Below are 16,030 nucleotides of genomic sequence, written 5' to 3'. Positions count from 1 at the left end.
ACAACAGAAGCTTTTGATTAGTTCAGGGTGTAACAGGTGTCAGATACAGTGCTTTCACTCTGCTCTGTACAGTATCTCTGCATTCTTGTTGATTCCAGAAATGAAGACCCAGAAATCTCCTCACTTTTCTCTTCAAAATGACATTTCTATATTTCTTTCACATCTATTCACGAAGCCGATGGTGTCAATGGTGTTTGAGGAGGGTTGGGAGGATGTTCATTTTTGATGCAGATGGGAAATGTTATTTAAATCTGGAGCTGAATGCGGGTTGTTTCAGGAGAGAACTTAGCAGAAGACAGGTTTCTTGTCAGCAGCAGTCTGTGCTCTCTGTTCTCCGTTAGTCTTGGTGCATGTCGGCAGGACTGGGTCAGCTTAAATCATTGATCCCAGTCTTATCACCTGTGTGCCAGAACATTCAAACACCTTGTCTAAGCCCAGTGACGTGTCCTCTGTTTGGTTTGTCAGTTCAGGATTTGTCAGGATAGAGTGGATTTGTGTGGTATTCGTCCATTAAATGATTTTTCCTTTGTGCTGTCCTGTGGGTGCAACTACAGCTTACTGGTTTATACAGCTGTGTTGGAAAACAAACAGTTTTGGTGATTTTTCATCAGCCACTCTTCAATAGCGGCTTAAGAGACAAGTCTTCAGTTTTTCGTGATTAAACCTACAAATTTGCCAGGACGTAGTTATAGTAAAGACACGGGCAACAAGCAACAAATCGCTACATCAAACCTGAAGCTTTTAAACTGTAGTTTAAAAATAACACTCAGCTCTGCTCCCTAACACATATTAAAAGGCTTAAAACAAATTTGCTTACTGTATATACAAAAAACTCCCTTGCAGGGCTTTTCACTTTAAAGTACCGTCTTCTTAAGCCCAGCAGAGTGGTTACATTGATCTAGATCAGAGCTGAGTTATTTCACTTTTGTACAAAATTACATAAACCGGTGCATTACGAGTCTTTGCTTATTTTTCCCTTTCAGTTTTGTTTGACCACATTTCCTCCAAATAGCAGATGATTGATGACCGAGGGTTAAAAGTGCCAGAGGCTGTCTAATGACATGAAATTGCTTCCAGATATGATTGTTGTCATTTCCTATGTCTTCAGATTTTATTATGAAATCTACAGGAACCGGCATTAGGAAGTTATTAAAAAGGTACTGGAGAAAGGCTGGAAGAGCTTAGCTGTGCTGTCTGGGAGAGTGCAGGAAGCATAATTATGTTTTCGTCAGAGTATCAGCATTCTGATTACCTGGCGTTTTGAAGGAAATAATCCTGATGTGCTGACATTTTGATCAAAGCCACGTGACACTCACACTGCGATGCTGAGGGAACAGCAACATCTTGGCAGGGACAGAAGCTCCTCACAGACTGACCATGGACATGATCAGGACTTTAAAATTCATGCTTCTCAACTTTCAAGCAGCCAGTTGCCAATTCTGTTGCATTTAAGTGCAATTCGGGGATGTTTACTTATTGTACCTGTCATGACACAGTGTTCTGCATGAAACAACAGCAATAAACTCACATTTAATTCTATTCAAAGTCAGTTTTAGGTTTTCAACCTAACTTTAACAGCTTCAGTTATTTTTGACTCTTTCCCAGTGAGAGGTCTGTGCAGAGACCACCAGAACTGACTCCAGCTCCCCAGAGGGTGCAGATCTGGAGGGTTAATCATTTTAACCCTTCCTGTCACATTCTCAGCCCTCCCTAAGTGTCTTAAATAAACTCAGACCCGCAGGGTTACTGATAGACAGCTGCTCTAACTCAGGTGCACAGCTTTATTCTTCTTAATCTCTGTAATTTTTAACTAATCTTGTCAATTCGAGTTATTCTGCTGAATGCAATTTATTTTCCTTTATACCCCACAAAGCAGATTTAAAACAACACATGGAAAGAAGACCCTGTGCTGAGAAATCTGCAAAAAACAAATCCATTTAAATACATGTATATTCACTAATCCAAACGTTAGCTTCCTCCAGTCACTTTAATAATGACAAGAAATGTGTGGTGGCTTGAGGTGTATGAGACTTACTTCCTTCACCTTCTCTGGCCAGAATGGTGCCCAGACCACCATCCAGCTGGAAACCAGTGCATGGTGTGGAATGTGCATTTCAATCCCACACGTCATTGATCTCACCACTACCTCTGCTAGAGACCATCCTGCCGGGAGAATGGGATTGGGACTGAGCTGGAAATGCGAAATGCACACCTGCACCTGCTCAGATTGGCTTTGGCTCTTGTGGAGTGCTGAGGGTTCCTAATGCTTGAGACCATGAGAAAGGATAGAGACACAAGGAGGCCGTGTGCCCCAAACCAACACCTTTCGGCAGTTAGTAGTTAGTTGATCTGGGGGTCTCTTCTAGCCATTTCTTGAAGCAGAGCAGCGTAATGGCTTCAATGTCATTGCTGGGTAGTTTGTTCCATATTTGCTCATGTGGGTAAATAAGGGCCTTTTGTTCTTGGTTTTAAACGCACTTCTGTGTGTTTTGGCTGGTAATCTTATCCTCAGATCGCTGTGAAGTGATGTGACGGGGTGAAGAAATAACAGACTCTGGAATATGTGCCTCCTGCGGTCGTTCGCTTGCTGCACACAGCATGTCTGAAATCTTTCTCTTGAAGAAGAAATGATACTCCTGGCGCTGTCTGGTCCTTGACAGGTCCCAGATCTCCCTGCCTGCTGGTGAGGCCTGGAGCTGTACTCAGCCTTGTCCTGCGGCCACCTGGCTGGGGCTCACTTTCACTCCCATATTATTCTGCAATCATGTCAAATTAACAGTGGCAGCGCAAATGACCCATAATGGTGGTAATTCTTCTTCTGGCAGGGGGGTGCGGGGAGCTGAGGGGATATTTCCTTTTGTTTTGCATCCTTTAATGTGATCATTGGGGAGAAGCTGCACTCAGTCTGCGGGCAGTTCTGCTTGTTCCTCTAATCGTTCACAGAGAGTCTGAGAGAGAGCAGCTGACTCAGAGCAGGTGCTGAAGGGAAAATGCAGGCAAAAGTGAAAATCGGCAAAATCTGCAAAGAGCACCTCTGTTTGCAAATCCAGCGCTGTGAAAAACAGCTTGTTAGATGTGAACATCACACATCGACGGGCTCTGCTGAGGTTGAAATGCTGTACCTGGCTGAGCTCAGCAGAAGGCAGAAGGCCCTTGGCACACACGCTGTGCAAGATTTCTGTATTTTTTTTTAACCTGAGCTCTTGAGCAACGTTCTGTTTTCTGTGAGGTTTCAAAGCAACAGATACTATTACTCAAATGAAAGAAGGAATAGCCCTGATGACAGACAATGACTTACATGTGCTGCCATTCACCAGGCAAGAACTGTGCATTTCATCATTCTAAATGTTTGTTAAGGTATCTGTAATTTGTATTCAACAGCATTAACTGCAATGTGTTGGACCGCCCCACAGATTAATTGATACAGTATATATTGTTCTTCTATTCTTACTTTCCAATTCTCATTTTTAGTTCATTACATCTTTATTGTTAACACTCATTCATTTTTTAAAAAAAGATATCCGTTTTGTACTTTTTCCAGATGCACGCCTTGTCCTGTTCATTGAACTAAAAAAAAAATGTACATGACAATGTTTTCATTCAGGGACTACATAGGGGAGTGATGAGAGGTTTTATTTACACTCAGGAAACCAAAACAAGTTAACCTTCCGGCACTAATCTCCTAATTCTATTATTCAGGAGGACCTCGGCACTTGGAAGGATTCCTTACTGAAAGTATTTCTCTAAATAAACGGAACCGTCACACTTAAATTAAAAAAAATGTCTATCTTCTGTAGACAAAGAACATTATCCCTTTTCAGCCTTATTTAAAACAGGGATGCGTATGTTATTCCTGCTTTTATTTAGCATCTGCCAACCACGTGTGAAGTTTTATTTATCTCACTTTCCGACAAGTGAATGTGAACAGAAGCTCGATTTTTAATCGGACACTTTTTTTGTGAGGGGTACCACCATGGGCTTCTTTGTGTTTTTGTGCTCGATATTACGCGTCTAATTTTAAGAAGCCGTAGGTGTGGGAAACGAGTGGGATGAGACAGAAATAGATTTAGTTCTGTGTTTCGGGGGCTCTGTGCACATTTAGCGTTTCGCTGTCTTAGTTTTCCAGGTTTTTGTCATAAGGTCTGACACAGCTCCACTCTCCATAACAGAGCAGTTGCCCCTCCGTCTCGGTCCGAGACAGGCGAGACTGGGCCAAGAGAGAGGACCATACTGGTGTTCTAGGGTCCCTGTCGGAGGTCAGACAGCCCCCACCCCTGACATGCCACTACACCTCCCTGCTCCGGCGTCTAATCAGAACCAGGTGGACCCGCCCAACAACAGGGACGCTGCTGAGCCCCTCTCCGCCGGGGACGGCGGCTGACGAGGTGGAGGACATGGGTCCTGTTTCCTGTTCCTCCCAGACTCGAGCAACGAGAGCTCAGTCTTCGATGGCATTTACAGTATATGATTGTCCTGGTAAGCGTCCGCACGTATTTGCTCACACCAACGTTTATCGTTTGTCCAAGTCGATGTTTTGTCAGACAAGGGTGGAAAATTTAAATGGCACTCTTTTGCGTCAGGCGCCTTGTTATTTATTTTTTTGTTAATATGAAACTTAATCAATTTTCCCCCTTAATTTAGGAAAATGTGGTTTGACACTGATTCAAGCTTGTTTTTCCTCATTTGTTGTTCCACTCAAGCATTGAGATTGATAAATCTACAAACTCCCAACAGTCAGACACTGGAACTCAGAAAATAAATTCATACTTATTGTACATGAAACCAAAGTACAGAAACACTCATCACCGGAGTGGCTGTGTAAAATGAACAGTGAAGGACACAGTGCTGCACTATGACTCACTGGACAGGGTGTCCAGCAGAGAAACAGCAGCACAGCGTCTCATCAGTGTCTGCCCTGTGCAGATGTACAGGATGGGGGTCAGTGAAATGAGACAATGTCCGAATTGCTAGGGACTTGTGTAGTGGAGGGCTTTCATTAATTACCCTCCATCTAGCAGACTGATGGACTATGAATAGTTCAAACAGACCTCATTCATCAATGCTGTGACATGACTTCCTTCTCCACCTCCTTCTCCTTTGTCTTTGTGCAAATGTGCCAGCGCAGCCTGGCCTGGCAGTGTGGCATGAATCACTGTACCATGAGGGCTGCTGAAATTGCCGGCACTGTGCTCTCCCAACACGCAGAACAAAACAAGACTCAGCATTTTTGTTAAATCCGAACGACGCAGAGAAATGCTCTTCGAAATGAGTTTAAACTGTTGAGCGGTTAAGCGAATTTTGCACGGAGTTCTGCAGTTTGAGATCTGAGCGGTTGATATCTTTCCCCTTAGGGAGAGGAACAGAGTGCAGAATACAAGCCGCTGAAAAGAGCCTCCATCTGGGTTTATAAACCCATTACAAATAAATCAGCACTCGATACAAGCTCCAGAACAGTCTAGCAAGGTAAGAACATTGCATTCCAGCTCCGTGACGTGGTCCTGGATCAAGCCAATTCTGCCTGTAAAGGCTGATATAATCTCTTTCATGTTTATGTTTGCTGAAATTATGCATCTAATCTGTGATTGCTACCATAAGCCTGGAAGTGGGGCATATTTCCTCTGCCTGCTTTAATGACAACATGCGTAAGAGATTTGTACCAGTCCTCTTCCACAATTGCAACACTTCAATTAAGAACAACCAGTCATTTAAGCAGAAGTGGTTTGGTGTTGAGGACTTTGAAGCTCAGCAGTCCAACAGGCTAGCTGTGAAATGTCTTCTGGAATGCCAACAGTTCCTTTTCTTTCTTCATGCTTGATTGTTTTCTTTTGTTTTTACTTTACTTTACTTCAAGATACTACACAGACATACTTTACCTTATCTATACCAAGTAAGCTGTAGACAATATAGACAGGTATACTAATTGCACTGTAGAGAATTTATTGAAGTGGAATACAGTGTGCAAGCTCAGCAGCACTCATCCAGCCAAGGAGTCCTGCTTCTCAGAACTCCGTGCTCTGCTCACGTGAAATGAGTGTTAATGCAGATCATAAAATAAGCATGAAGGAAAGTGGGAAATCATATTCAATTTATGAAGAAATCCGAAGCTGTCATCCAGTTGAGCATTAGTCCCTCTGAATCAAGAGCAGATACAGAGCGAGACAGTGTTTACGATTATTGGCCTCATAAATGTCAAAAATGCTTTATGTTTTCCCTTGACTAGCTGTGATCTGTGATTCTCTTAAAAGCTCTTGGCTTTAGTTGGGGGGGGGGGGTCTGTCCTGAAAGGGGCAGTAAAAGGAGATTGCAGTGTCCCCGAAGGCTTGTGATCTGGCATCATGCCTGTAGAGTGGGCAAGCAGTCAGCAGAGGGTCCCTGAGGAGCTGGGCACAGTGAGGTTAATGCTGCTGGAGCCTCTCCAGCCCCCAGACTGGCACTGGGATCTCCCCCTTTTCCCAGAGCAAACAAGAGAACTGTGACTGCACTTCTATTCCTCTTCATCTTATTTACACACATCCAACAGTAGAGAGAACTGACTAGCTGCCAAGCCTGGCAGATAAGTCATTTTTAATAAAGGACACTTCAACTTTCTAACAGGCTGTGAAAATATGTATTAAGAAAGCAGAATAACTCAAAGTTGTAGTTTGTAATATTTCTTTAGACCTGCTTACAAGCATGGCATTTTTTAAAAATGTGTTCTCATGTGCAGTAGAAGATTTCACATTGGAGACACCATGAATGATGTCTCCATAATTCATTATTTGTGATCTGCATTAAAATAAGTAGAAACATCTGCCAACCAGATCACGCCTAAAATCAGCCGCATACGAGAAAACTACAACCAGGAACCAAAGGGAAAAGCCTCCTGCATGCTGTGATGTCCTAAAATAGCTGATGTTTTGCTCTCATGGCCTTTGTGAGAACATGAGATTTCTTCTGGCTTGAAAACTGACGGCAGACCTCAATGTTATCATAATGTGCTGACACAGGAGATAGAGGCCTTAACTGACACAATTTGCAGTGTAGTTTTGCAACAGTACAAGCAGACACACAGGCAAGGACCCCACTGCCCTGTGTGCTGAGTCAAACCCCACTGCCTGAGCTGGACCCGCAGGACAAAGAGGGCTCAGTACAGCTTGAGTCAGCCTGCCAACACAGAGGACACATCTGACACAGAGATTCCTTCTGCGGTCGGTCAATCTGCAACACACTCGCTGATTAGGGCAACAGAATCAATTCAGCCTCAGAACTGAGGTGGTGAAGGTCATCCATGCCATCATGAGTGTTCCTTCATGTACGACCTGTCTGTCTTGTCTGTGTGTCTGTTTCTTCACAAGGACTGCAGAGACTGAATTGAGGTGCTCCTGAATCACAGTGTTAAGCCAAGAGATTACTGTATTTCAACCTCATCGCAGAACCAAGGAAGAAACAGGAAGGAAGTGATTCTGTTTAAAAAGCAGAGTGCCTCTTTTCCAAAGAGAACTGGGAGTGTGTGACAAACTGTGAAAAACACTGCACACCTAGGAATCATTCCGAGTGCCACGGGACTCCAGAAAATCTAAAGCAATTTACACAGAATTAGGAATTTCCTGCTTCATTATTTCATTTCCCACCTGTTTTTTGGTTTACTGAAGCTCTGAGAGTGGAGCAGAAATGAACACGGAGGGGCTGATGGCAGCAGACCGTGAACACATGAAGCGCCGACAGCCCGATCGCTGTGCCTTTGTGGAAAACAAACATTTTCCTGAAATGAAAACTGAAGCGCGGACTGTGATGCAGCTTTTCTTAATTAGGACTGACAGGGAGGTCTGTGGTATATTGAGTCTAGGCTTGAAAAAGAAGAAGACGTAAATAAAGACCAATTAATCAAAAAAACAGATTGATGATTGGAGCTGATGTTTAGGAGACAATATACTGTTGTTCCTCAATGTGCGTTTGATCACGCACAGAGAGAGGAAGATATATTTATGAGTGGGAACTTTATGTCTTTCCGTATCCATGTCCGGCATGAGGAGAGGCCAAACAGGTACCTCATCAGGAAGGAGAATTCCCCCTTTGTCCCGCAAAGACTGAATATATTTTCAAGCTGCACAGGACATTTGTGCTGAGCCCTGGGCCGACAGTGTTTTATCTGCTCTCAGAGCTCCAGTCCGCGGATGAGCTGGCGAGCGACAGTCTTCCTGCTCCGTCGAGCTCCCGCTCCGCTGAGCCTCCGAGAGCTGGCTGACCTGGGGCACCGGAAGAGCCGGAGAGCAGATTCCTGCGGATCGCCAGAACAAACAAACAGGCTCCGGGATGTTGCAAAAGAGGATTCTCCATGGAAATTGTCAATGAAGGAGGAAGGCAGGGAGCAGAGCGGAACAGATGGTGTGCCTCATTCCGTCCTGTACTGCGGAGGCAGGCAGAGGTCTTTGCTGTTACTGAATTACCAGATGAAAAAGACAGGCGCCCCCCAACTGGATCAACTGGTTAAGGCTCTGGGATCACGGGTTCGAGCCTGAGCCATATCACTTGCTGACTGTGACTGGGATTCCCCACACAGTGGCGCAAAAATGGCAGAATGGCATCAAGGGTGGGGTAGGATTAGTTGACACCTCTCTGCACCACAACGCCCCCTGTGGCCCCCTGGGCTACTGCAGGCAGTGCTGTTAGAGAGGGATCCCCAGTCAGATCAGCCGTCACACTGTGTGCAGACGAAGGGTTTGTAGCCACTAGCCAAGACATGGAAAGCTGGTTCAAATCAGTTGGGTTTCTAACAAAAAATGGCAATTCTATCCTTAAAAAAGAAAAAAAAATCAGAAATAAACAAGGTGTGTGAAACAGCAAATTCCCAAATAATGATAATAATTTTATTTGTATCAGTTGCCTGTGCTACCATCTCCTGTCATATCTTAAGCTATGTAGTAAATATGTGAAGCCCTAGCTTCATATTTGTAACCCCTAGTTCAGGCTGTCTTGTTTCAAAGCAGGAGGAACTGAGAAGTGTTTTGCCAGTGCCTGGTGTCATGAAGTAATGTGAAAATGGAACATGGTGGGGGCAGGTTATGTGAACCATTTCTCTGTGGTTATTGAGATTTTACTGCTTAAATGTGTAAGCCTCTGAAGAGGCACACTGGGTCTTAAAGTCAGTGTTTATTTGAACTCCCAGTCACTTGGGGGAATCTTAGTGTTGTATAGACAAATCATTTTTGTTTTACAGAAGGAGAAAGGGGAGAGGAATTTTGCAAGCTAACAGTTACACGCTGCACAGACTCTCAAGTAACATTCAAATTCAGGATTAATAAGTAAGGGAAATGTAAGATTTGACATTGGGTCTTAGTGCTTTCCAGTTGTGCTGCAGTGATTTATAATTTCTTGGATTGAGAAAGATGGATTCTCTCATTTTTAATCTCTCTGTAGTTTTTAAAATAATTTCCAGCAGAGCACAGCTACAACACTGCGCACGTAATGGGCATGAATCAAAATGCAAGCTCCATTTATCAATCTTAACTGAGCAAACAGTTTAACAAGAAACAGTTCCCCACTGCTCGCTGTGTAAGAAACATGGAGTGCCTCGTTGATAGTATTGTTGTTCCTGGAACCACAGGTGGAATTATTTCATCGTCACATGGCTAATCTCATTAGACCCTTTCTTGTAAGCAGCGGTCGTGGCCAATATTCAATCCCTGATCATGAGCACTGAGCACAGAGCACAGCGCATGCTCACACAGGGCAGACACACACTTCACTGCTCCACTCCTTCAGGAGAGCCTGGCTGCTCCTGGGCCAAGGGGTCTGGGCTGCGTTCACCCCAGTCTCCCCGGTCTCCCGGGGATCAGCCACCAGAGGCTAATTCAGCAACGGAAAGCCACACAGCTCTGGAGCTCTTCAAGAGCACAGCAAGAGACCAAAAATCAGGGATGAGTGAGAGGGAATCATCTATCCACCCACCCTTTATCAGAACCCCTGCCGCTCCTGGAGAGGGCCAGCCAAGCCGTAGCCTGTCCGGGAGGAGAGGAGGCAAGGGGGCCCGTCGCAGGACAGAATCACCCACTCTCTTCCACAAAGCCTTAATTTAGCCTTCCCAGAGTGCTAGGTTGTTTGTATGCAAAAGTATCTGCTTACTTGCTTCAAAACTTGGGTTTATATTGGACATCTGGAAACAGGGAGGCCACATGGAGGCCATCTTCATGACCGCTGCTCACAGACCCGAGAGCCAGAAGCTCCTGGAGCTGAGCTGGTCTCCGGGCACAGAGAGCTCTGTCCAGCACTGCCCGGCGCCTGGGAGTGTGGCAGCTGAGAGCCGGCTCGTGGGCAGGAGGGGTGGGACACTGTCCTTTCGCTCTTTCTTTCTGTGTTTCTTTTATGGAAAGCAATTGGAGGAAAATCTCCTTGAGTGGCCTTGTAACCCTCTAAAAGACGAGGTTTCTACTTACCTCGCTGTCACAAACAGAGGCGTGCTTGGTTTGGACTAATAAATCGATCTAGGGTTTCTTGGGACAGAACTGTCTCCTTGGACAATGGCCCAGCACTGAGGAGTCTCCCTGTTCCAGGGGTAACTCATTCTCTGCATGTGTCCCAGCAGCAGACACACAGACCAGCTCTGACGATTTACACATCCAGACTTTGCCTTGTGAAAACCTCCATTGACCAAATGGCAGCCAAATAGAGTCCCTCCTCAGAGAGCAATGAGAGTTTTATTGCACATCAGTATTCAAGTCTGCAAAACCTCCATAACAAGCAAAGCCAAATAGTCTTTTCATTAAGAATTAAGTCAAAAAGCAAGAACAGTTTTTTGCTGCTCTTAATAACTTATGTTATTAGTGTTTTTTTGTTATTCGGTGGGACTAATGCAGTAAGTGAACTCAGAGATGGCTCAGACTGGTGTGCCAACTTGTGGATTTCCTGTGTTTACTTGGGACACCAAGTCATTTTCAGGAACAATTTCTGTCTTCTGTGTGTTGATTTAAACCAACAGCCTGAAACATTAGCTCCTTTCATTTCCAATGCCTTTATTTACAATAACACAAAGAGTCCTGCCTTGCTGCGTGGAGCCAATATTGTCTTTCCTCCCCTGACACACCGTTAATGAGCCCTGGCTCAGAGCTCATGGAAAACTGGGCGCTGTGAAAAAGTACACCTGATATCCCATAAATTGTAAACAGCTTTCAAATAGGTTTAGACAAGAGAAAAAAACATAAATAAAAAGAACTTTCCGAAATGTATTGTTTGCCTGTGATCTTGTGTAATGTTTAAATTCATGCATTCATCATGCCTTGCAATCTGCAGCTCTCTGGCACAACAAGAGGATTTTGTGCTACCAAATCAAAGACTCTTTTACCAGATTCTGGACTGGCCAGAGGTCACTCCAGGGAAAGACAGTCTAATCAATGCGCATGAGGCGCCAGTGTGGTAAAACAGAATCAGTAAAACAAGAGCATTTCAATTGCTTTTGCCAGGCAATGGTGCCATATTTTCAGGAACCTGACACATGAGTTCCTGATAACAAGAAATGATAGATGGAGGACAGTGCTCTCCCATTTTGGAAGCACATGCAGTCCTTTCACATAGGCCTCCGCTAGTAAGTGATTGATGCACTGCAGAACGATATCTCTTGACCTCTCTACTGGGGGGAATGAACAGTGACTCAGCCCCTCAGCAACAGGACTGCCTGCTTGTCAGCTCCTGGAGAGACCATGGCAGCCACACAGTTTAAATTGAACAAAGGGGAACATCTTTTCATTGCAGTGATGTGAGCTCACACTGTATTCACTGTTCAGCAGGGCTTTCAGGAGCTCAGGAACAATTTCAGTCCCATGAACATCAGGCAAAGCTTATTTAACAGACTGGGCATTGTATCCAGAGCGTGAAAGAGGAGATGGTGCCCTTGTCAGCCTCCAGTGAGAATATTCTTCGGACTCTGTCAATAGTGCGTTTTTAATTATTAATAGTATTTTGCACTTTCCTCCTTGATCCTTACCATACCAGAATATTTTTGTTCTTTGTTTGATTATAATTAATTTAATGTTATCACAGTATTATATAATAAATGTGCAAAGCAGATAAAGGCACTGGATCTGGTTTTAGCTTCAGTTGTGTGTCCTATTTTTTCATATAACCTGTCAGTCCAATAGCCTGTCACTGAAACACTTTCAGCCCCCTGGTCTGAGTGAACCTCAACCAGTCAGCTGTCAGAAAAATGGATACGTATTTGGACCAACTCACCATTGGAAAGATGTTGATTTTGAAGTAATGTAACAGAATGTTTTTCTTATACACCATGCGGAAGATACCTTTTAATTAAAAAAATGTTTTGATCCCTGGAATTGAGTACTAAACTTAAACGTTCTCCCTTTTCCTGAAGACTCTGTGACACACAGAAAGTGACCGTGCTGAGATGTATCCTGGTTTCCTCGCCCTGGGGCTGTCCCTGTATTTATCAAGGCAAGGGGGCGTGATATTTATTGAAAGATAAATTCTTCAGAGAGATGTTACTTTTTAATCTTCTGGGTCAAGGGTTAGGTTTCTGATCCTTATTTTTGTTACAGCGGCATTATTAGTTTATCTGGAGGTGAATCTTTTGTTTTTGTTCCAAGGAATCCCAAACATCCCGTGTCAGCTGCCGGGTTACTTATCTCCAGCCCCTCAGCCCACCGCCGGCGCAGCTCGGTCAGCGGGGCTGCGCGGGGTCTGTCACCCCACTCTGAGCGCCCCGCACACCGCCAGGCAGTACCTGGAAAGATCTGCCGGGTTCGTCCACAGGAGTCTGGCATGACCTCGCTGGGAGTTGTGTTTTTAGCCCGCCGCTCGTGAACGGAGAAGTTCTGATGCACTGTGGGAGCGCGGCACCCTTCCCCCTCACCCTCACCGGAGGGGGAGTGGCGGTTGTGTAGCACGCCTGTCTGTCACAGCTTGTGCCCCATTGAAACCCGCCTGAAGTCTTAACTTTACAGATCTCAACCTCGTCTGGCAGCTGCAATTTGTCTTTGTTCTTATGCACATGATACCGTTCACAAAAAAAGTTGCAGGTCCCAGGACTGAAACACAGGAGACTCTGTGGGCAGCTAGACCTTCCCAATCCCACAGGCAGGAGGCAGGTCAGCACAGTGCAAAACACACAGGGGTAGTTCAAAGAGCAGCGTCTTCGGACCTCCAGTGACGCCAGTAATTAGATCAGTTGAGCACCGAGACCTCTCTAGGACTTTGACTTTTTAAAACTAATTCACAAAGACACAAACATACACAATCTCTTAACTGTGTTGCTTTTTAATTATTGCATAACCCCTGCAATCTGGAAACTTCAGCTGTTTCTCCGCGCCCCCGCTCACCGCACTGACCGCTGCACCTACAGGGGCGGGATGAGGGCATGCCGATGGAATCGGATCGTGCCCGTTCGTCTCTCGGCACACTCCAGAGAGACCTCGGCACCCCAGCCCTGGTCCTGCACTTCCAAAGCAGCCAGAGTCTCTCCCCTTCTCAACAGAATTCCCTTCAAATCCCAGAAGAGGGGTGGAGGGAAAACAAACAGTCGGGAGACATAACTCATGAACAGTGGCTCAGGAATGTTCTTCCATGCATGAATATTAAGAAAACGTTCAGTACAAGAAGCCTGGGGCTCATCCAAGGAATTTTACAAGGTTTTCAGAACAACTGAAAATCTACTGTCGAATCAATGTCTCTCTCCACTTGTTTTGTTAAAGATAGAACAACAACATTTTTCTTAATAAGGGTAATTAGTTTCCCCATTAAACAAAATGCATACCACAGCATGCTCATGCTCTGTCCTGTGTAAGGCTGCTTTGTGGTATAATAACAGGGAATTAACGACACCTAAGGGATAAGGAGAAGCTCAGCTCTTTGCTTATCCTCTATCGCAGCAATTTAATGTACAGCTTCATAAACCGCACTCCTTAAAGCATTTGATACTCTGACAGCCTTATGGCAAAAACAGCTGGAATCTCCCTTTTCTCTTACATAACCAATAAGACTCTGTTGGTAAACCAATGAACTCTTAACTGGGCTCCCAGAAAGGTAATATATTAACCTTATTTTAACTTGACTTGATTAGAAAAAAACTTAAATTTACTTAGGGTCTGCAAACCAGTTCAACCTTTTATACATACACTAATATATACAGTATACTATATACTGGATTAGGTTTCCTTGAGACCAATAGAAAATAGTGTTATTACATATTAATGCTACATATTAATAATGTATTTAAAATAATTGTGTTATACTGTTAGCAAGACACACGTCTTTGTTCCTTAAACTACACATTTAGAAACAACAGTGTTCTGTATAAATAATCCAGATGTAAGAAAATGACATGTGTCTCTTCTGTGGTACAGCTCTGCTCTTTGCTAGCCAAAGACAGGGGATTTGTCGTCTTTAAAGAGCACGGTGACTGACTGGGCCGCCCCGGAGCTGGGAGCTGGAGCCTGGGCAGTGTGTGAGCAGTGCAGCAGTAAAGACAGACCTGGCACAGACTGCTGCCACACACACCCAGCCTGCAGGAAAGGCAGCTGATGTTATGAAAGTGACATTTTAAGGAAATAAAAATTTCTTCATTGCACAGGCATCCAAGTCTCATTAGCAGGGCGCTGTGGTCCTGGTAGGGGCTGTAAAGACAGATGTACTAACTACTGCAACAAGAGCATCCAGGAGAGTGCATATGAGTGCATTTCTCCTGTAGCCAAGATGGTCTTGTGTTTTTCTGTTAGGATTAAAGTGGTAGCTGATGGTCCCCACATTTCCCGTTGTGATAATGATTCTTATTATACTGTTAACTCAGTTCTTAGGTGCGTTTTCATTCCTCAACTAAATGCAACCAGATGGACATTGAAACAGAGTTCAGGTTCCGGTCTGGCCTTTTACTGTATTGCACAATATTTGTTTAGGTAATAAAGTAAAAGTCTGGTGCTCTGGAATGTGCTCTTTGGTGATCTGAGCAATCCAGCCTAATTAACAATGGAGAGCTGTAGCTGTGTTTGATTTATGGGTACATGGTGTCTAATCCTTTTTTCATTTCAGAAAGTGAACCAATGCTATTTAAATATAACAGGCGACAGCACAGAAATCAATCAGTTCATCTGAATGGCAGAAAAGAGTGATTCCTCGTCTTTGCTGTGTTTCAACATGTCCTTATGCACATCCCTTACAAAACAGGGATGCACTGGCACTAGCTCTGCAGGGCTCCTTGGGGGTAGAAGATCCACATGAAAGTCTTGAGCGGGTGGACTGGTCAGCCTGTGTGATTGTGCAGCTGCCCCCTTGTCACTGTGGCACAGAGGATCTCAATGGGCCACTGCAGCCCCTGATGGTACAAACCAGCTGAGGCTTCTTTGATCTGGAGCAGTCACAGAACTTCAAATAAGCAGAACTTCAGATAACTTCCTATTTATCCTTTTAAAAACTTTTAATTTTTCCCCCTTTCTCTTCCCTTTTAAAGGAATGAAGAGGACTTGTAAACACGTTACTCTGCAGAAGACTGCTGTCAGATACCAGGTTAGTGTTCCAGCACATTAGAGAGAAGCCCAGCGCTGTTCCTGCTTGCCAGTGAGGGCCTCTTTTACCCCCCGTCATTCAGCAGCACTCTAAACAAGTGAACACAGTACGTGCGCAGCTCAGCTCTCCAACCTCATTTCTTCACTCCTGCATGAAAGAGCTCTCTATTTTTAAAATGTAAAGTTAAAATGAGATATAAGCTAAGGTTTTTTGTGGTTCCAAGAAAATATATTTCCAGATATATAAACCCTGACTTACACATTGAAATATACACTGACAGGCCAAAACTCTTGTGTTGTACTGCTATTGCCTCTCAGTATATAAGGTTTAAAAGGAAGTTGTTTGATTTGCTCTGAAAGGAATTTGTCTGGAAGAGAAAAAAGAAAGGGCAAACCTCTGAGCCATCTATATGAATGGCTCTGGGCCCCAAACAACACACTGACAGGCAGGCAGGTGTGTCTCTGCACGGCTGACTCACTACCAGTCCTACACAGCACAGCCACTGACCCTCCACAGCCACGGCTCAGTGTGACCTGAACTCTGTTCT

General features: G+C 44.4%; 1 protein-coding gene and 1 long non-coding RNA gene across 2 annotated transcripts in view; one reads left to right on the top strand and one right to left on the bottom strand.

Annotated features, from left to right (window-relative positions):
• angpt4 (angiopoietin 4) overlaps window positions 1-16,030 on the bottom strand; it is a 33,729-nt gene that overhangs the window by 16,603 nt on the left and 1,096 nt on the right. The gene's annotated exons all lie outside the window — the stretch shown is intronic.
• LOC148648432 (uncharacterized) lies at window positions 4,033-15,543 on the top strand. Its single transcript, XR_015926800.1, has 3 exons — window positions 4,033-4,476; window positions 5,352-5,463; window positions 15,428-15,543. It is a non-coding gene; the product is annotated as an uncharacterized LOC148648432 (long non-coding RNA).

This window comes from Lepisosteus platostomus, chromosome 15, assembly GCF_059453375.1.
Source record: "Lepisosteus platostomus isolate fLepPlt1 chromosome 15, fLepPlt1.hap1, whole genome shotgun sequence".
Lineage (NCBI taxonomy): Eukaryota > Metazoa > Chordata > Actinopteri > Semionotiformes > Lepisosteidae > Lepisosteus > Lepisosteus platostomus.
This window is presented reverse-complemented; position numbering and strand designations above follow the sequence as displayed.